Below are 24,316 nucleotides of genomic sequence, written 5' to 3' on the forward strand. Positions count from 1 at the left end.
CATCACTAGATATGAAAAGAAGTGGAGACAAGTGTATTTACTAGAACTCTCATCAGTGAGAACATAACATGTGCTGAACGATTTGTGAGGCTGTTGGGAAATGCATCTCCACAAAGGTCTTGCTCTAGTATTGCTCTATTAGTCTGGACTTTTTGGTTTTAAATAAGATGGTCATACAATTTATCCTCTCAATCAGACACTTCTGAGCGTGAAATAGGACTTTATTAATAACTATGCTAAGACAATAGGTGTAAACTAGAACAGTCCCAAACAAATGAGGAGTCACCTCACAAGCTTTAAGTGCTGGAAATCAAATTAAATTGGATCAAACAAAAAGCACCATCCATTGGTGCCAATGTTTGAAAAGTCTAGAGGTGTGTCTGGCTTGAAGGATGCTGGGAACTAGTGATATCTCCAAGATTCATCTCCCACTCCATCTCCCTGCTCTGCTTTCCCCTATTCTGGCTTCTTTTTCAGGCAGGCTTGGCCCACGTGATGGTCCCTATCCCCTCCAGGCTTACTTCTTGTATCCTAGCCACCTTGTTTCTTCCCAACACTCTACCAAAGTGTCAGGACAGTTATTTCATTGATCCAGCCTGGCCACAAGCTCATCCTTGACCCAGTCACTGCAGTCAAGAGAGATTGGAATAGGCTGCTTGGTCAAACCTGGATTACAAGGCCACTTCTGGATTTTGGAGAAGAGGAGCAGAAAAGCCATCTACCCAAATGACATGGACAAAGCTTGGGCAATGGATGCTTCCCCAAAGGAAAGGCAAGGCATACATTTGTAAGAAGGGGAATTATGCTGGGCAGGTGGGACCAATATTCACTAATGACAGGACTTTTGTTTGGTGCATAATAATAGACAATATCTTTTATAGGGTACCTATATGCCAGAAAGCATCCTAATGGCTTTATATGGATTATCTCGCCTACATGTCAAAACAACCCTATAAGTTAGATACTATTATTTCATGCATATGGATGACGTATCTGAGATATACAGTGAAGAGTGGTAGAATATGCCAGCCCAGAAATATGCTACTTTGGCATAAGGATTATTTTAAGCCAGAGGCACTTGGAAGACAAGAGATACAAAAGTAACACTCTGCCCTCCATGTATCAGGAGAAAAGAAACACTCTTTTCACCAAATATGGAAAGTGGAGGCTGAGAAAAGTCTGTACAAACAGAAATTGTTAAAATAACTCTTATCTTCCTTTCACTTCCTTCACATTTCAGTCACTTCTCCACAATTGCCACTCTTAGTTCAACCTACTACATAAGCAGTTAGGTTTTGCCACTTATTTGAGTCTTTCTTTTTTTACAAAGGCTCCCAGGCACAACATAAAAATCTGTATGCTTTCCTCCTGTTGATCTATTTTGTGTCAATTGAATTCTCAGGCCCCGCCGGAGGCCCTAAGAGGGTGGAGGTAAAGTTGTTCCTCCCCTACAACAGAAATTAAGGAACTTGTCCAAGGTCACAAGTGCGTGAAAGAACCAAGATCTGAAGCCAGTGAGCAGAATTCCTGGAGTCCCTGCTCTTATATCTAACCAGTGATGCCATCCCATGCAGAGTGTGGCATCCATGTTTGGGGTCAGAGTTCTGTCACTTAGAACAGTACAGGTGAGGATCAGAGCTGCTGCCTGTGGTCTTGCATTTCCAGAGTTCCCATAGCTCTAAATAAACATTGAACAAAAATTTTATTACCAGTGGGAAGCTATGCCCCCAAATTTTCCTGCCCTTTATTGCCGTGCCCAGGATACTAGTGTGTCTTGGTCCAACTCAGAGTGAGTGATACAGTTTGGATGCTTGTCCCCTCTAAATCTCATGTTGAAGTTTGATCCCCAGTGTTGGGGGTAAGGTCTGATGTTTGGGTCATAGGAACAGATAGCTCATGAATGGCTTGCTGCTGTCCATGTGGCAATGAGTGAGTTCTTGCTCTATTAGTTCCCTCAAGAATTGATTGTTAAAAAGAGCCTGGCCCCTCCCCACTCTCTATCTCTTGCTTCCTTTCTTGCTATGTGACATGCTGGCTTCCCTTAGCCTTCCACCATGAGAGGAAGCAGCCTGAAGCCCTCACCAGAAGCAGATGTTGGCACCATGCTTCTTGTATAGTCTGTAGAACCGTGAGCCAAATAAACCTCTTTTCTTTATAAATTACCCAGCCTGCAGTATTCCCTTAGAGCAATGCAAACACACAAAAACAGTGTGTTAGAAGAACCTAGAGCTAGTAAAAAAATAATAATAATAATAAATAATAAATAAATAAATAACCATTCTCTGTATTCATTTACAGCCCCAAAGTCCTGATAGAAATTACCTGAGCACCTGACAGAGTACATAGGCCGAGTAGTCAGCCAACTTCTTAGGATACTGGAAGCCAAAAGCAGCTTTACGTGTCTGGTTTCATCTGTATCTCTAAAATCTCAGGAAGTCACTTAACACACTGGGAGGAAATCCTTCAACAGTGCGACCGATGAATTCAAAAAGTCTTCCATTAACCAACAACAGCAAAAAAAAATTAACCTAAGAGAATGGGGGGAAGAAAATATGGGGGTATCCTTGTAGACTATGTTTTTATAGCAAAGAATTTCTCATTACAGTTATGAAAAAGACACTTAAAAGCTTCCAGAAATAATCTGGTTGTATTGATGCAGAGCACTACTTGGCAACTTTTAATGCCAGTGTATTTAAATACATTTAGCCATGTTTACTTGCACATTCCTAAATTAGACCTGAATAACTGGCTGATAGATACGTAGTACAAAACAGCTTGTTTGTAACAGGAAAATTGTTCAATCTATCTTCCTTTATAACTGAGCCTCAACAGTCTTGATTTATTGGTATGGTTCAGGAAATTTGTCCCACATAGAGTTATAGGGAATCACTTTCATTTGTATGCTAACTGCTTTTGATTTTTTTTTTTTTTAAGCATCGTCAGTGACCTTGGTGATTGATTTTCAGTCTAGCTATAACCAGTTCTCGTTATACATATTCCCCAGTAGGAAAGAGATTAGCTTAGCAGACAGTACATGTCATGGCACAAAGAAAGTTCTGGTCACTCCATTGGCATTTGAAAGTTTCCAAGGAAGATATAACACATGAGCACAGCTTCTGAGCTTTGGAAGAAAAGATTATAACAATGACAAAGACAGGTGATAATTCTTTAATGAAATTATATACATATTCACAATAAAGCATATACCAGCTAAACAATTAGTCAAGAATTTAGATTCTGGGGTCAAGACTCAGGGTTCAAATCCTGGTACCACCACTTAGTTATGTGGCCCTATGCAAGTTGCTTAGCCAGCCTAAATCTCCATTTCCTTACCCCAAAATCATAGCCACTAACAATATCAACAACATTGAGTTGTTTATGGATTAAATAAGGTGGTTTATGCGTAACACATTAGCACAGTTGTTTGTTCATAGGAAGCCCTCAATAAATATTAGTTGTTGCTGTTGTTGTTGTTGTTGTTGCCATTAGATTTACAATGGAAATAAATACACATATACCACTCTGGCCACCAAATACCTAAGAACTTAAGGGGACTCACCCAGACGAGATCTACAATTTCCACTTACCCTGTCATGATCTCTCTACATGTGGGCTACCTCTTTTGGTGATGTGCAACCTACATTTGTCACAATGTCTCAGTCAGGTATGAGGTTGGGCTCATGATTCCCAGCTGCTTTTAACTAGTACAACAATTTACAATAGTAAGTTTGCATTCATTTCAGAGTCTTGCTTCCAGACCCATATGAACAAGGTCTTTGTCCTATACATTGTCTTCTGGTATCTTTTGCCAACCACTACACCACGAAGTCTCCCCCAAAAGACTTGTAGTATTACTAGTTATAACTTGGGACATCTGAGGATGGGCTTCAAATCTCACCTGAGGCAAGTGCAAGACACAGCCTATGTCCTATCCTCATCTCCCAGCATCCCAGAAAAATAAATGAATGCAATGAAAACTGTATGAGTCTCAATAGGTAGTAGGCATTCCTGTGGTTTCTGCCCACAGTCTTTGATGACAACCACTGTATTTTCTTTTGAGCAGTCCCTCTACCCTACTGCATTCTGTTACAGTGAAGTTGTTAGTTAAGGTATGCTGCCTCTCCTGAACCAAGAATGGACCTGACCTGTATTAGTTTCCTAGGGGCACTGAAACAAATCACCACAACCTTAGTGGCTTATGATAACAAAAACTTATCCTCTCACAGTTCAGATGGACATAAGCCCAAAATTAAGCTTTTGGTAGGGTTGGTTCTTTCTAGAGGCTCTCAGGGAGAAACCATCCCGTGCCTCTCTTCCAATTTATGGTGATTGCTGGCAATCCTTAGTGTTCCTTGTAGTGTTCCTTGTGATTTGTAGACAAATCACTCCAATATCTGCCTCTGTTCTACAACATCTTCTTTCCTGTGTCTCTGTGTCTTCTCTTTGTCACTTATAAGGACACTCTCATCATATGTAGGGCCTCCCCTGATCCAATGTGGTCTCATCACCACCTAATGACATCTACAAAGACCCTATTCTAAATAAGGTCACATTCTGAGGTTCTGGGTGGACATGAATTTTAGTGGGACACTTTTCAACCCATTTAATGACCCAACATAGACCAACTCAAATCTCTTCTGAAAACCAAAAGAACTGAAACTATTTGCAACACATTCATTCCACCAGAAAAACTTCTGGTCCCCAACTTTGCATGGCTTAGCTAAGAATTTTCTTCAATTCTGTGCATTATCTGATGTCCTGCTAATAAATTCCCATGTAGCTTAACCAGTTGGAATCAGGTACCACTACTAGAAACTAAAGAAATCTAAATCAGAGACTACAACATTTGAACTCCCTACATCCTGAAATGTACAGGTAAGAACAACAGGATGTCAGGGCCTGTTTTTCCACTTTCCGCTGACTACATATTCCTTTGGTCACAATACATCCACCTATCTAACTCAAAAGATTTTTACTTCTGGAAACCTCCCTTGCTCTGTATAGTAATTTTTCTAAAAGGGCTTAAAAGTTGATACAAGTATGTAGGTGATAGTTCCTGGCATCTTTCCAAATCCTAAAAATGCTGACAGACTGACTAAACTAAGAAGATATCTTATAATCCTAGGGCAGACTAATTAAATCCTACACATTGACATTTTTGGCTAAAATATGATAACTACACTAATTAGCCCGTTAGAAAATGTTCGTATCTCATTGTGCCAAATGAGAGGGGATTCCTTATAATTGTTCCTATAGGATTGCAAGCAACTGCTGTGGGCCTGATTTAATTGCTGGAAACGACGTTCCCTCCCAAGTTCCATCACCTACTTCACTACCACAAAGGTCCTACCCGAACAGTGAGGAGTCATCGAAGCTGGACTGGCTTCCCAAAATCATGGCTCATTACCACTGCACTCTGAAGTTTTTAGGAACATAATGAGTTTTTGAAAGTGAAATGAATCTGGCCTCTGACTTCCTACTGGATCCCACACTGTCTTGAGACACGAGGAAGCCAAAATGCCAACAAACTCGTACAAAGAACAAACAATTAAAACATTATGAACTTTTGAAGACACCATGGAAGCTACACCATATGTTTATGAAGAACATTTGGAGCTTTCCGAAAAGCATTTATTTAGATAGAATCCCTACGGATTTGCTAAATGTCAGGCAGCAAAATTAAAATGTCAGCATATGGCAGAGAGGTCAAAATGGAATTAATAACATGGAGACTTGTTACTCGATTCAATACAATTTAACAAATCTTTATGGACACCTACTGTGTGTCAGGCACTGTAGTAGCCCCTACAAGGGATGCAAAATATAAGCAAAAAGAGCGTCTATGCCCCCAAAAGTTTATAATTTGGAAAGGAGGGTAAGAGAATAATGGAAATTCCAGAAACACAAGAAAACAAATCTAAGTGCTGTAAGAACACAACAAATAAAACACCAGAGAGAAGAGGATTACAACAGCTGCAGGGATGGGGGAGGCTCTCACAGAGTAAGTAAAGCAGGGATCGCCTTCGACTGGCAGACGTAGAAAATATCGACCAGTCAGAGGGTCAACCCAAGCAAAAGGAGACAGATAGAAAAACCCAAGGTGCATTCAGAGACGAGAGATTCTTTTAGTTTTTCTAAGATACAGGGCTCAGTCAAGAGGGCGATACGGCTGGAAAAGTAGGTTGGAGCAACCCCAAAGAGGACAAAGGGTGAAGTGCAAGGTCTTTTTTTTAACTCCTGGAGTACATGAGGAGTCACTGAAGGTTTTTGTAAAAAAGCAGTCCCTACAGGACTCGCCTTAGAAAGATTAATCTTGAGGCAATTTGAATGATAAACAGGAGCCAGAGAGAGCCATCAGTTGGGAGTCTAACTGAAATTTAAACAGAAGAGTTTGGAAAGAAAGCAGAAAGGAAGGTAGGAGGACATACATGCAAGGGGTATGGGAATGTGCAAACCCAGAGTAGAAATTCTCAACCCTGGCTGCGTGTTAGAATCCTGAGGACACCTTCATTCAAATACTGAATCCCAGCGCCCACCCCAGACCAGTTAAATCAGAAGCTTTTGGGGGATGGGGGGCAAGGGATTAGGATATTTGAAAAACAGTTGAGGCCGGGCACGGTACCTCATACCTGTAATGGCACTTTGGGAGGCTAAGGCAGGCGGATCACTTGAGGTCAGGAGTTTGAGACCAGCTTGGCCAATATGGCAAAACCCCATCTCTGCTAAAAAGACAAAAATTAGCCAGGCGTGGTGGTGCACACCTGTAGTCCCAGCTACTTGGGAGGCTGAGGCAGGAGAATTGCTTGAACCCAGGAGGCAGAGGTTGCAGTGAGCCAAGATCACACCACTGCGCTCCAGCCTGGGGGATAGAGCAAGACTTCATCTCAAAAAAAAAAAAAAAAAAAAAAAAAAGAGAGAGAGAGAAGAAAAAGAAGAATGAAAAACAGGTGATTCCAATATGCAGAAAGCTTTACAACTCACTCTTCCAACTGTGGATCCAGGGACTAAAAGGCTTGGCATCACCTGGGAGCACATAAGCAATGTGGACTCTCAGAACAATCCACTCAGAATATGCATATTAACTAGATGCCTGGGTTCCAGTCCCATGCACGTTTAAGTTAGAGCGGCACAAGCAAGTGCTCCTGGGGCAGGCCCTGAGATGTTGCAGTTATAACCAGCACCCAAGTGAAGCCAAATGCAGGTCCACAGGCCACATGTGAGAAAATATTAGAAGTCCAAATCTTGAGATGCTACCCCAGACTTACCAAACTATCAGCTCCAGGGATGGGTTTCAACAATCTGTGGTTCAACAAGCCTTCCAGATGATTCTGATATAAATTCAAGTTTGAGAACCACTGGTCTAAAGCCGTTCTCAGGTGACTCTGATAAAAGAATATTTTAAAAATTAATGATCTGGAGGAATTGACTGGTAAAAGAACCACATTTTAAGAATTAATGATCTAGAGGAATTGACACTTGTGGGAGTGTGTGAGGAAAAGAAGAGAAAGTCACCCTAGATGATCACAGTTAAACTCCCTCTTAAACTCTTTTACCGGGCAGTAAAGCTAAGCTGTGGTTTTTTCCTTGCAAAACACCAGAAAGAATCCTTGTCATTTTGAGGCTCTGCCCTAGGGCTGATCAAGCTTTCTGTTCTCCAGTTTCCTTTTCACTGAGAAAGGACCCCAGCTGAGCATAATAGTAGCTTATCTTGTTTGGACATGTGCCCAGAAGACAAGCACAGTATTCAATACTCTCCCACAAAAGTCCCTAATGTGGAAGGAAGAGAAAGGCAGTGAGAGCGTGAAAGCAGGTTTGGTATGTGGAGATAGGACAAGGGACCTCAGACACAGGAGACACAGACACGGCCCGTAGAGGTTCTCATTCTTCACCTCCGACAGTGCCCTGCAGAAGCTGATTCCAACATTGGTACATGTTTTGGCTGGCTACGGCCAATGGGAGCAAGAGAACTAAGTGCCTGGTCAACAGTAGGCTCTCCATAAGCCTTAGCTCCCTCCTTCCCCATCTTTGGCTAACATCTGAAGATAATCCTAGAGAAGCAGCCATTAAAGGAGGATGAGTTTTAGCAGTAGACACATGTGGGTTCTAATCCTAACACTGCAACTCACTAGTTGTGATGTTAGGCAAGCTGCTTATAACTTTTGTAAGCCTCAGTTTCCCCATCTGTAAACTAATAGTATCCGTATCTGTAAAATAGGTAATATCTGCTAATATGAGAATTGCAGATTAGATAAGCAGTGTATATGGAGTGTCTGGTAAGTCATACTTATGGCTAATACATTGCTCCCTATACTTAAAAAAGCACTAATCTAAGCTTCTTATAACTCACTTAGTCCACACAAAGTATTTTATGATGTGGACTGCTATTATTTAACTCACTGTACAGAAGAGGAAATGAGGTATAAAGAGTCAAGGAACTTGCCCCAGGACACACAGAAAATGGTGGAGCCAGAGTTTGAAATCAGGCAGTCAGGCTCCTTGTCTTTTTTTTTACTGTCTTCACAAAATACAGCTATTTTTTTTCATGTGTTTAAAGAAATAGCATCTTGACTCCTTGCCTAACTGAACAGATGACTTCATCTTGGCATTTACTTGGCTTTCCCAGTAAAGGTCCAACCCCTCCTCTCTTTCCCTAAGAGGGAAATTCCAAAGGCCACTTCCATGTGAGTCAGTGCAGGTTCTACAAACAGAGAAGTGAAGGTCCCAGGGAAGGTGATAAAGAACAATCAGGTATACGAATCCCCATCACTTATATTAAATCATCAAAAGAGGTGAACTCGCAGAGACAGCAAGTAGATGAGAGATCATCAAGGGCTAATGGGAGAAGAGAATGAAGAGTGATGTCTTAATGGTTACCAAGTTTCTGTTTGAGGTGATGAAAAAGTTTTAGAAGTAGATAGTGATGATGGTTGTGCAGCATCATGAATGGAATTAATGCCACTGACTTGCACACTTAAAAATTGTTAAAATGGCAAATTTTATGTTACATGTACTTTTCCACAATTTAAAAAAATGAAAACCTCCGTCTCTACCATTTAGCTAGGTGTCCCAAGCCTCCTGCTCCAGTTCCTAGCCCTGCACCTTATTTTTGGACTCCTCTCATCACCTCAAATGGTGTTCCCTGAGCTCCAACCTAAATTCACACTGACACCGAGAAGATCAGGGTCTTTACTATACCTGGATACCTCAAATCTGAACACTTGGCCTTTGATCCCAGTCCTCAGAGCATTCAGGTTGTCACATTCCTTTCTACTTATTATGAAATCATTGGTCTATCTGTCAAGGACAGGAGCCAAAAGTCTTTTTCAGACAGTTTTAGGACATTCTTAATGCCCAGAATCCATGAGACCTAAAATGACCAATATGAATTGAATAAAAATATAAGTCCTCTCTTGCATTGTATGGACTCTCTCCCTGAAATGAAGAGGGTCCGGCTTGATGCTTGGTACAACAGCAAATTGTTCTGGGCAAATTTTCCAGAGCAGGCCAAGATCCCTGCATCCCTCTACGTGAATTGTCTACTGTGGTGACTTAATTTCATGTTCTTAGTTTTAAGGAGAAGGGATTTGGACAAATGTTCTAATGCAGTAATTAGCGGTTACATTAATAGCATTGATTTCCCATTATGTTGTCCCATTATTCTAATTATATTTCTCTTTAAACAATTTTCAAACTGTAATCTTCTACTCAGATGAGCCTAATACCCTGAATAACCTCCCCTCTCCATTGTGCACCCTAACTTGTTAATGAGTGCTATTTAACCTCACATCACACAATTGTAAGAACCACTCCAGAAGGCCCTGGGTAAATGTCCTCTCTGGGGCAATTACCACCAGGACCCAGAACCAACATTGAAGTAATCAAAACAAGTAGTCATTTGAAAGGGCTCTCTAAACAAACAGCTCCTTGACATCCCATTAAGATGCTTGAAATCTCATCCCTGAAGAGCCCTTTGGGGAGATCTTTTGTGGGTAAGGGGGGATTCAGTCTACGAGGATACTGAAAAGAATAATGTTTTAAATCATACCAATCAATGACCCGGAGAAAATACCACTTATCCAGAGCTAAATATGTACCAGATACTCTGGGATTAGCGCTGACACTTGTATATCATTTATTCTATGTTTCTGGCACTATTCTAAGTGCCTTAGATATACCAACTCATTTAATTTCCCTGCAAAACCTCTCTGATGTAGGTAATATTAGGATGCCCATTTTACAGATAAGAAAACAGAAGCTCATTCAAGATCATTTAGCAACAGGAGACACAACCAGTATTCAAACCCAAGCAGCCTGGCTCCAGGATCCATGCTCTTCACCTCTGTCTGATACATTTCTCTTTAAGTCATTTCATGAGGCAGGTATTTTATACCTGCTTTGACAGACAAAGAAGCTGATGGTCTGAGGGGTTAAATAACTCACTCAAAGGCACGTCGGGAATACATGCCCCAGTTATGATATAAACCCAAGTGTGTCTTATTCCAAGAGATTCACCCCTTCCCTTCTGCTGCCCATCCAAGAAGAATGTATCATAACCTCAAACTATGATGGCTATTTAGGAACAAGAGATAAACAACTGGGAAATGAGAAATCATGTAACAGGACACATGGTCTAATAACTAAGGGAATTAATGACAAATAGGTATTGCAGTGCCTACTAGCTGATCAACAAACTATTTTCTTTCCTCCTCAGCATACAGACTGCATTTCCCAGCACCCCTTATTGTCAGGTGTGATCAAGTGACTGAGTTTTGGCCAGTGGAATGTAGGCAGACAGATCTTGTAGTACAATTCTCTTTCTTTCTTTCCTCTACTTCCTGGCTGAATAGGGAGTCCCCAAAAATTTAGATGAGGGAGGAATCTAAATTTCCCGGAGTGAAGGAGCCTGGGTTCCTATTGACCACATGGAATGCTGTCCAACCACAAACAGGTTCAAGGGACCATGGCAACAAGAAGTAAACGTGTACTGTTTTAGGTCACAGAGATTTTATGTTTATCTTATAGCAACCACTACTACCTTAACCAATATACAAGTTGAATGCCATCGTATAAAAACTTAAAATATATTATTGATTTACAGTTGGGTTGTAGGTAGAAGAGAAATTAATAACTTGAGCTGGAAAGCTGGAGACATGGGATCTGTATCCACAACACTTTTGGTAAAATTGTCCCCGCAATAACAGCTCCCATGCCTGCAGGCTTTTACTCCAAATAACATGGGCTGCCACTGGAGATGTTAAGAAGCAAAGTGACATGATTGGACCTTATTCGAAGGATAAGTCTGGCTGTTGTGTTCGGTCAAGAGCAGAAGCAGCACAACCATTAGTGAGTCTACCGCCACTGACCACAAAGAGAAAATTCTCGGGTTGAAGATTTTCCTGTTATAGCCAAATGACGCTTGGCTCCCCTAAAGAATATGTCTGAGCCACCAGGCCAGGCAAAGGTATTACCATCGGTTCTGAGAATATCACTCTTTCCAATCAGTGACTGATTCCAAAAACAAATTGAATATGGAGAAATGACCTGTATCACAATATTCAAATTTTTCTCTTTGTTAAAACTTTCTTGCATATGGTCTTAACATTATGTTTACAATAAAAAGAAATTCCGCAGATGTCCAATTTATGTAAAGGATTCTTAAATACCTAGTTTTATTGCCTACAGAATTGTGACTTCTCTAAATTTTGGATGCATGAAAATATAAATGATCCTTAGGAATCTGCCAACAGCAACAGGGGCTGAATGATTTACACTTAGCCACCCAGAGATAGACATACACAGTTCACTTCTACCACTGAAACTCCCCAGTTCATAAGCATGGAGCCCATAAAGCCAGATAGTATAAACATCATCTTTAATGCTTCTTGGGATCATTTCTCTACCCCACTCCTCAAGGAAGCCCAGAAAAGATGTTCCTGTGTGGATACACTGCACCTGTTTGCCAATTACAAATGGCTGAATCAAGTTTATTTTATCTCTGCCTAGAACTATTATCATATACTAGTAAATTCTAACAGACTCACAGGGCCAACAGTAGGGTATTTGGAAGACTATGAACAAGTAAGAACTTGAGCAAACAGTGTTTCTCCTTCCCTTGTACCCAAATTCCAATTTAGTTAGTAGTTAACAGAGAAACCACAAGACTTCGAGTACCTGCCTTATCCCAAAGGGTAGGCATGTTTGTCCATAACTTGTTCCAATCCATGTCATCACTGACATGTTCATTTTAGAAGCTCAAGCTTTTGTGGTAGGGATTATTTTTAAAACTTTTAAAAACTAGGTGGATGACCAGAGAGCCATGGATTTCCTCAGAGAGGAGAGAAAGGACTCTTATCCAAGTCAGTATTCAGACAACACACACACCTGTCAAGGATGAAATGATCCCTTGAAGGTGCTGAGAAGGAAAAGCTAAAATGGGACACCCACTGTTTTCCTGTTTGTTGGACATCATTCAAAGGTAGAGTTAGCCATTATTGAAATAACTTACACTGTGGAGAAAATATCAAAATAAGCCTATTACACTAGGACCCAACCATTACAGCCAAGGAAGTAATACAATAAATCCTTTGAAATGAAGAAATATAGCAAGAGGCACTTGAAAACTGAGAGATGTTTTGTCACTAAATTGCAGCATTAATAGTGCTTTGATGCTCCTTGCTAAATTGTATATTTCTGACACTCAAAATGAATATTAAGAAAATCATACTTATTTTATAAGACTCATTAGAAAGGAAGAAAATAACATGATATTTTAAAACCATAAATCTCCTTTATAACTAACTGTGAATCTGACGCTATTGGGAGAGGGAAGCAAATTGAAGGGGAAAGAATGATGCTAAACTGCGTTTATAATCTTGGGTGTAAATGAACTATTATCTCATCAGTAGAGGAGAAGGCCTATTTAGAAGACTAACTACAATGCTGAAGGCTGGCAACGTTTCTTCCCTGATAATGATAGGAAACTAGGAGTCACTGAAGAAATTATCTCTTTTCTTCATTATCAGCAGGACCCTGGTATCATTTTTACATACCTGCGGTCTTTTTTTTTTTAACCAATTTTTCTTCACTATAGATACACACATTTATCTCAACTAATGAAATACCACTTGAATTTACTCTATTTAATAATAACCATAAATTCAAATAATCCAAAGGAAACTGGATGCTCACAGGCTCTCAGCTTCATAGACGAGGCCTAGCTGATCACTTAGACCATTTTCAGACTCTCCTTAATGTCTGCCTGGCATTCTCGATGTCTGTTTACCCAATCTCATTTTAATATGTCAAAGGAAGTGGAAGTCATGACTCAGCTCTAATGTGGCAGCATCTAAGTATTAAACAAAAATGCAAATCTAACAGGACGTTCCGTAATGAGATGTAGCAAGCTTATTTTTCTTCATATCATTACTAATTCAGTCTCGTTCATTTGGGGGAGCATTTGTGTGGCACACAGTCATGCTTAAACTTTATTTTATTACTCCTAAGCTACTCTGACATCATCAGTCAACGTGAAGGCCCGATTCTGAAATGTGTTGGCTGAGACACGTGTAAACACTTGGGAAGATATTTTTTCCCACACAGCCACTGTACTAAAAGTGGGGAAAGGTCTGTGCATAAAAGCAGCACATGAATTTCAGAGTTCCCAGAGTATTCAGACATACGCAATGATGCTTTCTTATCTGTCTTAGTTGTTCATTCTAAATTCCACATAATTCTGTCATCAGTTAACATAAGGAAGTTGTCCCAAAGGGTATGTGGTCGTCCTTGAGTTCTCCAGAGCCTAACACAAGCTCTTGGGTGAAGGTAGTATTTGTGAGGTGATCTCAGAAACACCAAGAGCAAATGGGGAGAGCAAGAGGGAAGGAAGGAAGACCAGTATAGGGTGGATTAGTAAGTGACTACACAGTGGGCAACTGCAGCTCTGTCCCACTGGGGGCCCTCTGAGAGGCTGAGTAGACAACACCTCAGAATTGTTGAAATACGAAGAAATGAGGTGTTAGTTTTTCCCTTTCCAACTTCAGTGGCTGCGAGTTACTCTTTTGGGGGGCTCAGTAGCCAGAGAACACCTGAGGGCAGAGCAAGGCAAAAGCCATCAGTAAGTAAAGGAATTTTATGCTGATGACATCCAAGAGGGCCAAAGGAATATGGCAGCAATGGTGAGCAAGTGCTATGGTGCTGGGATTTGGCAGGAAGATGCCAGATGTGGGTTTGAAATCTGGCTACCCTCTTACCCACTGCATGACTTACACAAGTTACCACAGCAGGTCGTGCAACAGAGAAACAATTCCATCTCTCTCTCTTTCTCTTTCTGTCTCCATCTTAACTCATCAGAATCCCTTGTTACATCCAAAACAGAAATGTCATGTGATAAAGTCTGTGGGCCACGGATGTTGACATTATCTAAGGGAGAAACTGACTCTGATTTCTATTATCCTTAAAGGTAAAACTCTCTTCTCTAATCCTCCAGCAAAGATACAATCCTCTTAGGCCAATGGTAACACCAGCTCTAATTGTACCAGTCACCTTTGTCCCAGCTTCCAGACCATTGTCTCTATAAGGTGAAAAAGAACAGTAGCTATCATCAGGTAGTCCTGTCTGTTAAATAAAAGGAACACTGCTTCTAAGTTCTAGTGAGCGTTTGCTGATTTTTTGATAATGCCTAGCTTTTCATATTTTGCTCTTACTTTGTTTCTTCTGTTAAAAAAAAAAAAAAAAGTCAACAATCTATGCTCCCAAGGCTACTCTTTAGCCAGTGTCTCCTTATATCTGGGTTCTGCTACCATTTGCAGAGTGTCAAGAAAGCCCTCGTTTCCATAGGCCATCAGAAAATATGACCCTCACTTCTATTTGTATATGTAGGTAAATATTTCTAAACTGTTCCTTCCAACTCTGTACTTGCAAACTAATACTTCAGAGAAGAATTATAAATGAAAGCAACGTGCTGTCTTCTTCCCTTGCACGAGCTGTACTCCTGACATTTCAGAGGAATGGTAGGATTGGAGGAAGAAGAGAAAATAGGGCAGGCAATGGAAAATCACGTCATCCATGAATTTATCATTTCATACATTTATTTGCATTGGTGACACCCGTCTTTCTATCACATTGGGCACCTACCTAGTATACTTACTCATATTTACTACTTTACATAGGAAGACCAAGGTGAAAGAATTGTTTGTATGGCCCTCAACTTTACAAAAAGAAATGAATGGTTAATGAGAATCTACCCACTTGGTGAATTTTCATATTCCATTCTGATGTGGCTGCATGTCTGAATGGCAGGCTGAATTATAAATAGTTGATGCTCTGGTCTGATGCTGCAATATCTAATGAATTGTTGCCACTATAAACTTTTTATGTGTTGCACTGCAGAAGTGAACCAATTAAAAAGTTTTGCCAATTTGGGTCCTCTGCATAAAGTATCTTCTGCAAGAAGATAAATGTCTTTGATGTCTTTAAATGTTTGGTGAGCTAAGACTTTATTCAAATTGGCTGTGTAATATCTTTAAATACACTTTCCTGTGATGTTTTGCTCTTGCATTTGTACTAAATGAATATTTGGACATCATTAAACAGGAACAACTTACTGAATTTTTTTACCCCCCTTTTGTAAAATAAAATTCCAAGACAGACTTTTTAATTTGTTTTGAGTCTCCCTTTTATTAAATTTGTTTGTATCTCTAACTATTTCATTCTGACCTCCCTGGCATCATTGTGAAGAAATGCTTTCAGAAAAAGCTGATAGTTATGTTTCATGGAAGCCAAAGTTCTTCTTGCAAATTAAAATTACATTCCACTTTGCTGAACACTAAGAAAATCGGCTTTGGAAAATTACCTCGGCTCTAAAGATTGAACTGCCACTTACCAGTCAAACTCTGTTCCACTAATGCACATCTATGAGCAAATATGCTTGGCTCTGACTCACACTGGACTAAACAAAATCTCATTAATAGACTTGGCCTAAAGAAGCACTTGAAAAGACAGCTAATCATGTTCTACATGATGGAAAATGTCACACAAAATCAGAATGGAGGTGAATTTTTGGACAAGTACTTCTATCACAGGACTGTACCATCTTCAAAAAAAGAGGTTAAGATGTGTCGAAGCTGATCTTCCAAGTCTTCCCAGCACTTGACTCAGGTTGTTTTAACAAGCCATTCTTAAGATGAGGACAAGTAGAAAAAAGAAAGTGGGGAAGGTGGCAGCATGCATGCAACAGAGAGAAAAGTACTGTAACAATGGCCCAGGCACTAGAGTGGGCACTGAAGTTACAGATGTGAATGGGAAACCAACTCTGCCCTCCAGGGGGGCTTGCAGTTTAGAGGAGACAGAACAACAAATGACCCAAAACAAAAGAGCTATTATAAAACCATGAAAGCATTGTTTGCATTGGGACTTAAACAAATGAAGAATCTCTAAAGTCAGTTTAGGGGAATCAAAATCTTACAGAAGAGTAATATTTGAGATGAAGCTTCAAGATTAAGTGATTCCTGAAGACAAATACAGGAAGGGCATGGTAAGCTTAGGGAGCAGCGTGTGTATATCTAGTGTTGCGAAAGCAGAGGTTTGGAAGGCTAAAAGGAAGACGTAAAGCTAGGCAGGTGACATGAGGCTGCCTCAAGAAGGACCTTGAATGCCTTGAAAAAACTTGAATTTGGCTCTGCAGCTAATCTAAAGCCAGTTAAGATTGCTGTGTAGAGAAACAGCATAATTATACTTAGTTATTTGAAAAATCTCTCTGTTCACAGTATAGAGCAAAGATGTGATAGTCGCAAAAATACAGTCAGGCAGACCTCTGGGAAGGACAGGGTCCCTACCACAGATATAACAATGTGCTTCATGGGACCATGTCTATTAGCATTCCCCAGCAGAGGGTGATGACAAGAAACAGCCTAGATAACTAAAAGCAAATGCTATGAGCAAGCCAATTGGTCTATATTCAGGCTTTCTAATGGTGCAGTTTAAATCAGAGAATAAACTGTAGAACTGGAACTCTCAGTCAATTATCACAAACATTATTTCTTAAGTCAAGCTTTTGGTAAGTTTTAGGCAGCTGTGAGTCAAAGGTTCTACTCCCTGACACTTTCCTGGCACACATGGATTCCTTGTAGGTGATTAAGAACATCCACATGCTTCAACTTCCGTGCCATGCTATCTCTGACAGATCTAACCTCCCCAGCCATTTTAGACTGTAACTCAGTAGTCCTCAACATGCTTCAGTTGTGAACTCTAGATTTCCTTCACTGTCAAATCCTGATCATCCAGGTGCTATCTTGCCTTTATCCAACATCGACTTCTCAATAACTGTATCAGTCCAATTTGCTTTCCCTGAGCACCTTTGGCAGGAAAAAGCAAGAAAAACATAAAGAGATAATGCTTAAACGATACATGTCCCTATTTATCTGTGCTGAAAGCAGGTTAGGTGAGGGAAAATGTAGAACTTCCATGAATGTCACCTTAACTAGGTCTTTATTACTCAGATTATATTGTTGGTCCGTCTAGTAATATCATACCTAGGACAGTGGGTGGTTTATGAGCAGGAGCTTCAAAGAAATAGAAGCTCAGAGAGGTTGATTAGCACCTGGTAAGCAGCAGAGTTAGAATTCTATCCCAGGTTTTCTTGAAGCTAAAGTCTGGGATGTTTCTTTAGGACATTCCACCATCTGGGAAGTACTGCTCCTTCCTAATTATGTTTTGGCTTTCACTCAGGAATATAAATAGATTTCATAAAAAAGAGGATGTGAGCAAAGAGTGGGTTCAAACTGCCCAGGTGTGTCCCTACACCCAAGTTCCCAAAGTTTAAGAACATACCAAGCAGTGTGGTGTTCATAGTTTTTCATTGTCTTTCCCCCAGTCTTTTTCTGTTTTTCTAGGTAACAAGCCAATTTCTATACCACTTTCTTATTTCAAGAGTTGGGCTTTGTATGTGTTATGCCAGTTAAATATTCCATCTTCTTATAACTAGATATAAAAACCAGTAAATGGAGGTATGAATTTCCACAATTTCACATAAGAATGCATCTGCCTTTGGTTCCATCAATTTAGATGTGGTTATTTCTTATCCTAAATAGGCTTTCAACTGTCAGGATGATCCTTTTCTCACACATTTCCCAGACAAAAATTTTGTACAGAGCTATCTGTACCCCCAAGAAGCACGAAAAATATAGGTTTCCTGACAAGGAAGAAAACATGATAATTGATGACTGAGATAGGCTGCCCTTCTCTAGAGGTTTTTAATTACCACCTTTCATTTACATAACACTTGAAGCTCCTCCAAGAGCTTTCAGGTACATTATCACACTTGTTCTTCAGCAAAACCCTGCAAGGAGAGAGTGCAAATATCACAATCATCACTTTCAAGAATAAGTCACTAAGATTGAGAGAGGTAAAGTGATTTGATGAAGTCACACAATTTGTTAGGGATGGAGCTAGGGCTAAGACTCCAGACACCTAACTTCTACCCCAATATTCTTTCTACCACTCCTCCTATAGAGCTAACTAGAAAGATCTGTGTATGGCATCTCTTAGAGGTCTGAGGCATATGAGTTGATGGCCAAATTAGTATGTTAATTTCTTTTATGAGCATTTCTCTTCTTTCCACAAGACACATCAAAAAACTATGGTTTTACTAGAAAGAGACATGGAGTGGGGTTGTGGGCCTCTCTTCAAGAAAAGCCTGTTGGCCTTGAAGTCAGACAGTCTTGGAGTCAACTCAATCACTTGCTAGCCATGAGACTTTTGAGCTTCATTTTCCTTAGCTATATACATGACACTAGTACCTATCTCATGGAGTTATTGTGAGGACAAGAATGATGCATGTAGAGCACTTAGCACCATGCCTGGCACATAGTAAGTGCACAATAAATGATTGCCGCTCTGCAGAAGGTTGCTGTTGTCATCATCAGCATCGTTATTATTTGTATTATAGATCACGCTGAGTGTAATTCTGAACTCTGTGGGTAATAAGCTCCACATACTGCTAACATGTCATCTGGGGGTCCTGTGGGCCTGTACTTTCCTGGCCCTAACTCAAATAATGAGGTTTGCAATTTCATTGACTGGGTGTGCTAATTAGAAGCTTTTAAAAGATTTCTCTTGTCCATTGAGGCTACTAAATAATCTCCACATGGGTCAAGCTCTGTAATCACCCCGTTGCCTCATTGATTGTATAAGTCAGCAGTTGGAGCCATGATAGAAGATCTATGGTGAACAGAACAAAAAGCGTCCAAAGACCCGAAATTGAGCTTGTCTGTGGGCTGTTTCATTCTTTCATTATACCCGAAACTCAACTTTCATCTACATGATGATTAAATAATAGTACATTTTCTTAACCAGCATCCTGTCCATTTTTAAATACATCTTTTATTAGATGGTAGAGCTTATAAAATATTCATCAACACAAGCTACTGCAGTTTTTTGTTTTTTTTTTTTTCTGCTGACCTAACCTCAGAGCTGCTCAAGTGGAAATTAGATTCTTTTTTTTTTTTTTTTTTGTTAACTCGCTGAAACTGTCTGCATTTGCTAGATTTCCTAAGGATCAGGAAAAAAGTAATTCCATAGGATTAATAAGGGCAACGTACATTCTATTCCAAAGAGACGTACAAAAAGGAGGCAGAAATGCTATTCAGTGAGGATAATTGATATTGTAGGATGATGTTCTGCCTCAGCTCATTGTGTTTTGAATGAGTACACAGGTTTTTTGAATCCCTATGGAGAATACCTTCTGTGTGTCTCACATCTTACCTTGAATTAAGGAAGACTTTTAGGGACCTTGTGAAATACAAGATGCTTGTGATGTTGATCGGCAAAAACAGACATCTGATAGCATTTTCAAAAAGAACAAGAGAGATTTTGTGGTTTCGTCGATTTTGCTCCTAAGGTAAAGGTAGGAAGACCTAATAACTGTTCTTTATCTGAACTCAACTTCTGCATATCGTCTGTATTCTTTCCATTCTCTCTTCTCCCTTCTGTCCCCTTTTCTCCTTTATTTCTCCCTCTTAATTAAAAAGTTCAAAGTTCCAGAAAGTTATTGGATTGATGCTGAAAGTCTTGCTCATTTTTTTTTTTTTTTTTTTTTTTTTGAGACGGAATCTTGCACTGTCGCCTGGGTTGGAGTGCAGTGGCATGATCTTGGCTCACTGCAACTGCTGCCTCCTGGGTTCAAGCAATTATCCTGCCTCAGCCTCCTGAGTAGCTGGGATTGCAGGCACCTGCCACCACGCCCAGCTAATATTTTGTATTTTTAGTAGAGACGGGGTTTCACTACATTGGTCAGGCTGGTCTCAAACTCCTGACCTCATGATCCACCCACCTTGGCCTCCCAAAGTGCTGGGATTACAGGCATGAGCCATTGCGTCTGACCCATTTTTCTCATTCTTTTGTGGCCACTACAATGCCAGGACCTCAAAGAACACTCTCGATAATCCCATGTCTTAACCTCATCATCCTGGTTTTGAGAAAAACTTTGCTGCGGATACATGGAGACCCTTTTGATAAGAATGCTTCTCAAAACACTAAAAATAAACTAGAATGCTCAACTTCATCAAACAAGTCTCTGGCTCCTCCACATTAAAAAAGTGACCAGGCGCCCCTCACCCATGTCTAGTGTCTCAACCATGACATGAGCTTAAGTTTAGTTTCCCTATTTTAATAAGATTAATTGGTTTTGTTTTTTGTTTTTGTTTGAGATGGAGTGTCATGCAGGCTGGAATGCAGTGGCGCAATCTCGGCTCACTGCAACCTCCGGGGTTCAAGCCATTCTCCCACCTCAGTCTCAGCCTCCAAGTAGCTGGGATTACAGGAGCCCACCACCAGGCCTGGCTAATTTTTTGTAATTAGCAGTGATTGGGTTTCACCATGTTAGTCAGGCTGGTTTTGAACTCCTGACCTCAGGTCATCCACCCCCCCTTGGCCTCCCTAAATGCTGGGATTACAGGCATCAGCCATCATGCCTGGCCTTTAATAAGTTTTGTTTGTTTGTTTGTTTGTTTGTTTTTTGAGACAGAGTTTCGCTCTTGTCAGCCAGGCTGGAGTGCAGTGGAGTGATCTTGGCTCACTGCAACCGCTGCCTCCCAGGTTCAAGCAATTCTCCTGCCTCAGCCTCCCAAGTAGCTGGGATTACAAGCGCCCACCACCACACCCAGCTAAGTTTTGTATTTTTAGTAGAGACAGGGTTTCGCCATGTTGGCCAGGCTTGTCTTGAGCTCCTGACCTCAGGTGATCCACCCACCTCAGCCTCCCAAAGTGCTGGGATTACAGGCGTGAGCCACCGCACCCAGCCGATAAGGTTTAATAAGAAAATCCACTCAGCATTTACATCTCTGAAAGGAAGGTAACTTGGAGTGACACAGAAGAGCTTGAAACCCTCCTTCATGTTAGCAAGCATTGCACCAACATTTTCTTGCAAAGAGATATGTTTCCTGCCCACTCAAACACTAATTTTAAGATAATTGAGATTTATGCCATTGATTATTAAGAAAATTAAACTCTGTAAAATGACAATGTAACACAGTACTATCCTAATGGTTAAGTTTTCTGTTTGTAGTTTATGGTCCTCAGGGACACATACCACTAATTTGCCTGAATTTTTTCTATCTCTGAAGTAACCTTAGCAACAGGATAGTGCCAAAGAGTGGTATTTCCACTGACACATTTTTTTCCATTTGATTAGAATGTTTATTTTAGGTTCACGATAAAATGGAAGTGGTGGTAATGGTCATGCCCTCTTGGGAAAGCTTGACTTTTTCATTTTAGTCTCCTGTCTTCATGTCACTTTCTCTGCCTCTCCTCTTTGGAACCCTCAGAAATGGAGAATTTGTGTCACTGACTTCTACTCAGTGAGCTACAAGCTTTTGGGAGACCTTCAGAGTTGCTACAATGGGTTGAAAATCCAGATACCTTGCTAGCATTAGCCCAGTTTTGTCATCATAAGCACCTAAAGTGACTGAGCCTGCAGTGACTATACCCTCCAATTTCCTGAGTAGGGCTGAGGAGATAACCCCACTTCTGAATAGAGCTCAGAACTTGGCGGGGTGGGGGGGGCTGTTCTTCTCCGTAAGACCTCTAAACTTGACCACATCCATCTGGCTCAGGTGATATGTCTGAAGACCCAACCCAGGACCCAAGGCTGTGAAGCTCAGTGCTCAATTCTACCACCTTGTCCATCAGACATCTGCCCCAGAAAGAAGAATGTCCTGGCTGGAGATGGAAGTGGAACAATGAAAGGGGTGAGTTGGTGCCAGCTGCTTATTTTTTCCACAATATTCAATAAACGGGCTTCTCCTCGCCCCACTTTTGTTTTTAAAGTTCTTGTCTTAATCATTCACTATGGAGCTGGGTTAAAATTCTATTTACTACAATATCTACTATACTTTTTTTCTTTTCATATTTCAACATTTCTGAATTCTTGAAGTACTTAAAAATGAACATGATCATTGATTATAGTATTTCTTTCCTAAAAGGCTGCTATTAAATCAAGGAGTGCCTTATAATCTGTCATCTTAAAATGGCTGAAGGCATATCTTCTTCTGACTAACCTCAGAGCCATCTGGATCAACACCCAAAGGTCTGCTTATCTCCGAGGATGTTTATGCCTTCCACAATCCTATGAGAAAGTCACTCGACTCTGTAAATTCAATCTGACAGCTGGACTCTGTGCCCAATCCAGCTCCCTCCATCCTGCAAAATCTCAGCAAACACAGGCCATTTCAACACCCCATTAGGGTGGCTTACAGTCCTAAATTCTTGTCATATCTTGTTTCCTCTGGCAATGTTCCCCTACCCCCACCTGTTTGTTCTGGGGTTCCTGCAAGTCAGTAAATGCACTTCATCTCTGCTGAATATCCATTAGCTGTCAGATGTTCTGCTGAGTATTTCTAGGCATGGAGAAAGAAGAACTTCATTGAACTTTTTTAAACTTATTTTTGATGTTTTCTCTTGATTTTAAATTGACATGACTGGCGTATTATAATCTCTGCAGCATGTATGACCTCTTAAGAACACCCCTTAAGTCTTACCCTCTGTCTTTTGCCTGTTGGCAAATTTTCACAACATCCCCAGTTACTAACCTCTTGGGGCACTCACCGTTAGCCACATCTTGACCTCATAGCCTTTGCTGCCCTCCTGCTTGGCTTTCCCCTGCCTCCTACTGATGGGTCACCACAGCCCCATCCTTGGCTTTGTGCTGTTGGATTTCCAGAATCCACACCGGCCATCTCACCTTGGGCAGCCTTGTTTATAAGGCTTACTCATTGTCTCATGAGTTAGCTGAGGTAGGGTGGCCTCAGTATAGGGGATCAAAAGCACAGATATAATTCACAAGAATGGGGTCATGTTTGGGTAGGCTATTATTTCTCTGAACTTTAGTTTCATCTGTAAAATGAGGATAACGGTAGTAACTACCATTAGCATTATAGGAGAATAAGAATATGTAAATAGTTGAACACATTTTCTTTTTCATTGTTATTATTATACTTTAAGTTCTAGGGTGCATGTGCACAACGTGTAGGTTTGATACATAGGTATATATGTGCCATGTTGGTTTGCCGCACCCATCAACTCATCATTTACTTTAAGTATTTCTCCTAATGCTATTCCCTCCCCCAGCCCCCCAGCCGCCAGCAGGCCCGGGTGTGTGATGTTTCCTGCCCTGTGTCCAAGTGATCTCATTGTTCAATTCCCACCTATGAGTGAGAACATGTGGTGTTTGGTTTTCTGTCCTTGTGATAGTTTGCTGAGAATGATGGTTTCCAGCTTCATCCATGTCCCTGCAAAGGACATCAACTCATCCTTTTTCATGGCTGCATAGTATTCCATTGTGTATATGTGCCACATTTTCTTAATCCAGTCTATCATTGGTGGACATTTGGGTTGGTTCCAAGTCTTTACTATTGTGAATAGTGCCATAATAAACATACACGTGCATGTGACATTATTGTAGTATGATTTATAATCCTTTGGGTATATACCCAGTAATGGGATTGCTGGATCAAATGGTAATTCTAGTTCTAGATCCTTGAGGAATTGCCACACTGTCTTCCACAATGGTTGAACTAATTTACACTCCCACCAACAGTGTAAAAGCAAATAGCTGAACACGTTTTCTATCATACTAAATACTCTATGTTTTAATCAGTAGCAATGATTAGCAGTTATTATTAGGTGATTTGCGCAAACACAGAGAGCAAGCAGATAAAATTCTAAGCCACCAACTTTCCCTGGTTCATTTTCAGAACTGATCCAGTAGTGTTGATCTGTTGCCCAACTAGGCAGCTCTCAGTCTTGGAACCCTCTGATCACTGTG

The 24,316-nt window shown here is 40.6% G+C and overlaps 1 protein-coding gene and 1 long non-coding RNA gene across 2 annotated transcripts in view; one reads left to right on the top strand and one right to left on the bottom strand.

The window, feature by feature from the left end:
• SLC25A3 (solute carrier family 25 member 3) overlaps positions 1–24,316 on the top strand; it is a 772,593-nt gene that overhangs the window by 340,944 nt on the left and 407,333 nt on the right. The gene's annotated exons all lie outside the window — the stretch shown is intronic.
• Positions 1–24,316, bottom strand: part of LOC126931294 (uncharacterized) — a 207,739-nt gene that overhangs the window by 97,150 nt on the left and 86,273 nt on the right. Inside the window, exon 4 of the long non-coding RNA XR_007717821.1 lies at positions 7,266–7,382. This is a non-coding gene — a long non-coding RNA (uncharacterized LOC126931294). The remainder of the gene's footprint in view (positions 1–7,265; positions 7,383–24,316) is intronic.

Source organism: Macaca thibetana, chromosome 11, assembly GCF_024542745.1.
Source record: "Macaca thibetana thibetana isolate TM-01 chromosome 11, ASM2454274v1, whole genome shotgun sequence".
In the NCBI taxonomy this organism is placed as follows: Eukaryota; Metazoa; Chordata; class Mammalia; order Primates; family Cercopithecidae; genus Macaca; species Macaca thibetana.